Source organism: Engystomops pustulosus, chromosome 6, assembly GCF_040894005.1.
Source record: "Engystomops pustulosus chromosome 6, aEngPut4.maternal, whole genome shotgun sequence".
NCBI lineage: Eukaryota > Metazoa > Chordata > Amphibia > Anura > Leptodactylidae > Engystomops > Engystomops pustulosus.
The window spans coordinates 109,311,511-109,317,809 of NC_092416.1; positions in this window are offsets into that span (position 1 = coordinate 109,311,511).

The following is a 6,299-nucleotide window of genomic DNA, read 5'->3' on the forward strand; positions in this document are numbered from 1 at the left end:
CCTTCTGCTGCTACTGATGCCACCAACACATTATATGATTGTGCCACTCTGCGGGCTCCTTCTGCTGCTGCTTCTGATGCTGCCTTCACATTATATCATTCTGCCACTCTGCGGGCTCCTGCTGCTGCTTCTGATGCCACCGTCACACTATATGATTGTGCCACTCTGCAGGCTCCTGCTCCTTCTTATGCCACCTTCACACTATATCATTATGCCACTTTGGGGCTCCTGCTGCTTCTGATGCTGCCTTCACACTATATCATTGTGCCACTCTGCGGGCTCCTCCTGCTGCTGCTGCTACTGATGCCACCTTCACACTATATCATAGTGCCACTCTGCGGGCTCCTGCTGCTGCTTCCGATGCCACCAAAACAGTATATAATTGTGCCACTCTGTGGGCTCCTCCTGCTTCTGCTTCTGATGCCGCCTTCATACTATATCATTATGCCACTGTGCGGGCTGCTGCTGCTTCTGATGCCACCTTCACACAATATCATTGTGCCACTCTATGGGCTCCTTCTGCTGCTGCTTCTGATGCCGCCTTCACACTATATTATTCTGCCACTCTGCGGGCTCCTGCTGCTGCTACTGATGTCACCAACACACTATATGATTGTGCCACTCTGCGGGCTCGTTCTGCTGCTGCTTCTGATGCCACCTTCACACTATATCATTGTGCCACTCTGTGGGCTCCTGCTGCTTCTGATGCCACCAACATACCATATTATTGTGCCAATCTGTGGGCTCCTGCTGCTTCTGATGCCGCCTTCACACTATATCATTGTTCCACTTTGTGGGCTCATGCTGCTTCCGATGCCGCCTTCACACTATATCATTGTGCCAATCTGCGGGCTCCTGCTGCTGCTGCTTCTGATGCCGCCTTCACACTATATCATTGTGCCACTCTGCGGGCTGCTGCTGCTTCTGATGCCACCTTCACACTATATGATTGTGCCACTCTACGGGCTCCTTCTGCTGCTGCTTCTGATGCCGCCTTCACACTAAATCATTCTGCCACTCTGCGGGCTCCTGCTGCTGCTACTGATGCCACCAACACACTATATGATTGTGCCACTCTGTAAGCTCCTGTTGCTGCTGCATCTGATGCCACCAACACACTATATGATTGTGCCACTCTGCGGGCTCCTTCTGCTTCTACTGATGCCACCAACACACTATATGATTGTTCCACTCTGCGGGCTCCTGCTGCTGCTGCTTCTGATGCCACCTTCACACTATATCATTGTGCCACTCTTTAAGCTCCTGCTGATTCTGATGCCGCCTTCACAATATATCATTGTGCCACTCTGTGGGCTCCTGATGCTGCTGCTTCTGATGCCACCAACACACCATATCATTGTGCCACTCTGCCGCTCTTGCTGCTTCCGATGCCGCCTTCACACTATATCATTGTGCCAATCTGCGGGCTCCTGCTGCTGCTGCTTCTGATGCCGCCTTCACACTTTATCATTGTGCCACTCTGCGGGCTGCTGCTGCTTCTGATGCCACCTTCACACTATATGATTGTGCCACTCTACGGGCTCCTTCTGCTGCTGCTTCTGATGCCGCCTTCACACTATATCATTCTGCCACTCTGCGGGCTCCTGCTGCTGCTACTGATGCCACCAACACACTAAATGATTTGCCACTCTGTAAGCTCCTGCTGCTGCTGCTTCTGATGCCACCAACACACTATATGATTGTGCAGCTCTGCGGGCTGCTGCTGCTGCTACTGATGCCTCCAACACACCATATGATTGTGCCACTCTGTAAGCTCCTGCTGCTACTGCTTCTGATGCCACCAACATACCATATCATTCTGCCAATCTGCAGGCTCCTGCTGCTTCTGATGCCACCAACACACCATATCATTCTGCCACTCTGCAGGCTCCTGCTGCTTCTGATGCCACCAACACACCATATCATTGTGCCACTTTGGGTCTCCTGCTGTTTCTGATGCCGCCAACACAATATATCATTGTGCCACTCTTCCGCTCTTGCTGCTTCTGATGCCACCTTCACATTAAGATTGTGCCACTCTGCGGGCTCCTGCTGCTTCTTCTGATCCCACCTTCACACTATTTGAATGTGCCACTCTGCAGGCTCCTGATGCTTCTGATGCCACCTTCATTGTGCCACTCTGCGGGCTGCTGCTGCTATTGATGCCACCAAAGCACTATATCATTATGCCACTGTGCAGGCTCCTGCTGCTTCTGATGCCACCAACACATTATATCATTTTGCCACTCTGCGGGCTCCTCCTGCTGCTGCTTCTTATGCCACCTTCACAATATATCATTGTGCCACTCTGCAGGCACCTGCTGCTTCTGATGCCACCTTCACACTATATCATTGTGCCACTCTGCGGGCTCCTGCTGCTGCTTCTGATGCCACCTACAAATTATAAGACTATGCCATTCTGCGGGCTCCTGCTGCTGCTTCTGATGCCAGCTTCACATTATATGATTGTGCCACTCTGCGGGCTCCGGCTGCTGCTGCTTCTGATGCCACCTTCACACTATATCATTGTGCCACTCTTTAAGCTCCTGCTGATTCTGATGCCGCCTTCACAATATATCATTGTGCCACTCTGTGGGCTCCTGATGCCGCTGCTTCTGATGCCACCAACACACCATATCATTGTGCCACTCTGCCGCTCTTGCTGCTTCCGATGCCGCCTTCACACTATATCATTGTGCCAATCTGCGGGCTCCTGCTGCTGCTGCTTCTGATGCCGCCTTCACACTTTATCATTGTGCCACTCTGCGGGCTGCTGCTGCTTCTGATGCCACCTTCACACTATATGATTGTGCCACTCTACGGGCTCCTTCTGCTGCTGCTTCTGATGCCGCCTTCACACTATATCATTCTGCCACTCTGCGGGTTCCTGCTGCTGCTACTGATGCCACCAACACACTAAATGATTGTGCCACTCTGTAAGCTCCTGCTGCTGCTGCTTCTGATGCCACCAACACACTATATGATTGTGCAGCTCTGCGGGCTGCTGCTGCTGCTACTGATGCCTCCAACACACCATATGATTGTGCCACTCTGTAAGCTCCTGCTGCTACTGCTTCTGATGCCACCAACACACGATATCATTCTGCCACTCTGCGGGCTCCTGCTGCTTCTGATGTCACCAACATACCATATCATTCTGCCACTCTGCAGGCTCCTGCTGCTTCTGATGCCACCAACACACCATATCATTCTGCCACTCTGCAGGCTCCTGCTGCTTCTGATGCCACCAACACACCATATCATTGTGCCACTTTGGGTCTCCTGCTGTTTCTGATGCCGCCAACACAATATATCATTGTGCCACTCTTCCGCTCTTGCTGCTTCTGATGCCACCTTCACATTAAGATTGTGCCACTCTGCGGGCTCCTGCTGCTTCTTCTGATCCCACCTTCACACTATTTGAATGTGCCACTCTGCAGGCTCCTGATGCTTCTGATGCCACCTTCATTGTGCCACTCTGCGGGCTGCTGCTGCTATTGATGCCACCAAAGCACTATATCATTATGCCACTGTGCAGGCTCCTGCTGCTTCTGATGCCACTAACACATTATATCATTTTGCCACTCTGCGGGCTCCTCCTGCTGCTGCTTCTTATGCCACCTTCACAATATATCATTGTGCCACTCTGCAGGGACCTGCTGCTTCTGATGCCACCTTCACACTATATCATTGTGCCACTCTGCGGGCTCCTGCTGCTGCTTCTGATGCCACCTTCAAATTATAAGACTATGCAATTCTGCGGGCTCCTGCTGCTGCTTCTGATGCCAGCTTCACATTATATGATTGTGCCACTCTGCGGGCTCCTGCTGCTGCTGCTTCTGATGCCACCTTCACACTATATCATTGTGCCACTCTGCGGGCTCCTGCTAATTCGGATGCCGCCTTCACACTATATGATTGTGCCACTCTGCGAACTCCTGCTGCTGCTTCTGATGCTGCCTTCACACTATATCATTGTGGCACTCTGCGGGCTCCTGCTGCTTCTGATGCTGCCTTCACACTATATCCTTGTGCCACTCTGCGGGCTCCTCCTGCTGCTGCTTCTGATGCCAACTTCCCACTATATTATTGTGCCACTCTGTGGGCTCCTCCTGCTGCTGCTGCTTCTGATACCACCTTCACACTGTATGATTGTGCCACTCTGCGGGCTCGTGCTGCTGCTTCTGATGCCACCAACACACTATATCATTGTGCCCCTCTGTGGGCTCCTCCTGCTGCTGCTACCGATGCCACCTTCACACTATATCATTGTGCCACTCTGCGGGCTCCTGCTGCTGCTTCTGATGCCACCTGCACATTATATGATTGTGCCACTCTGCATGCTCCTGCTGCTGCTTCTGATGCCACCTTCACATGATATGATTGTGCCACTCTGTGGGCTCTTGCTGCTGCTTCTGATGCCGCCTTCACACTATATCATTGTGCCACTCTGCGGGCTCCTGCTGCTGCTGCTTCTGATGCCACCTTCACACTATATCATTGTGCCACTCTGCGGGCTCCTGCTGATTCTGATGCCGCCTTCACAATATATCATTGTGCCACTCTGCGGGCTCCTGATGCTGCTGCTTCTGATGCCACCAACACACCATATCATTGTGCCACTCTGCCGCTCTTGCTGCCTCTGATGCCACCTTCACACTATATCATTGTGCCATTCTGCGGGCTCCTGCTGCTTCTTATGCCGCCTCCACACTATATGATTGTGCCACTCTGCGAACTCCTGCTGCTTCTTCTGATGCCACCTTCACACTATATCATTGTGCCCCTCTGCGGGTTTCTGCTGCTGCTGCTTCTGATGCCGCCTTCACACTATATCATTGCGCCACTCTGCGGGCTCCTGCTGCTTCTGATGCCACCAACACACTATATCATTATGCCACTCTGTGGGCTCCTCCTGCTGCTGCTACTGAAGCCACCTTCACACTATATCATTGTGCCACTCTGCGGGCTCCTCCTGCTGCTGTTTCTGATGCCAACTTCACAATATATTTTTGTGCCACTCTGTGGGCTCCTCCTGCTGCTGCTGCTTCTGATACCACCTTCACACTGTATGATTGTGCCACTCTGCGGGCTCCTGCTGCTGCTTCTGATGCCACCAACACACTATATCATTGTGCCCCTCTGCGGGCTCCTCCTGCTGCCGCTACCGATGCCACCTTCACACTATATCATTGTGCCACACTGCGGGCTCCTGCTGCTGCTTCTGATTACACCTGCACATTATATGATTTTGCCACTCTGCGGACTCCTGCTGCTGCTTCTGATGCGACCTTCAAACTATATCATTGTGCCATTCTGCGGGCTCCTGCTGCTGCTTCTGATGCCACCTTCACATTATATGATTGTGACACTCTGTGGGCTCTTGCTGCTGCTTCTGTTGCCACCTTCACGCTATAAGATTGTGCCACTCTGCGGGCTCCTGCTGCTTTTTATGCCACCTTCACACTATATCATTGTGCCAATCTGCGGGCTCCTGCTGCTTCTGATGCCACCTTCACACTATATCATTGTGCCACTCTGCAGTCCACTGCTGCTGCTTCTGATGTCACCTTCACATTATATGATTGTGCCGCTCTGCAGGCTCCTGCTGCTGCTTCTGATGCCACCTTCACACTATATCTTTGTGCCACTCTGCGGGCTCCTGCAGCTTCTTATGCCACCTTCACACTATATTATTGTGCCACTCTGCGGGCTCCTGCTGCATTGTGCCACTCTGCAGGCTCCCCCTGCTGCTGCTTCTTATGCCTCCTTCACAATATATCAATGTGCCACTCTGCAGGCTCCTGCTGCTTCTGATGCCACCTTCACACTATATCATTGTGCCACTCTGTGGGATCCTCCTGCTACTGATTCCGCCACCACATTATATGATTGTGCCACTCTGCGGGCTCCTGCTGCTGCTGCTGCTTCTGATGCCGTCTTCACACTATATCATTGTGCCACTCTGCGGACTCCTGCTGCTGCTTCTTATGCCTCCTTCACAATATATCAATGTGCCACTCTGCAGGCTCCTTCTGCTTCAGATGCCACCTTCACACTATATCGTTGTGCCACTCTGCGGGCTTCTGCTGCTTCTTCTGATGCCACCTTCACACTATATCATTGTGCCACTCTGCGGGCTCCTGCTGCTTCTGATGCTGCCTCCACACTATATGATTGTGCCACTCTGCGGGCTCCTGCTGCTTCTGATGCCATCTTCACACTATATCATTGTGCTACTCTGCAGGTTCCTGCTGCTTCTGATGCCACCTTCACATTATATCATTGTGCCACTCTGC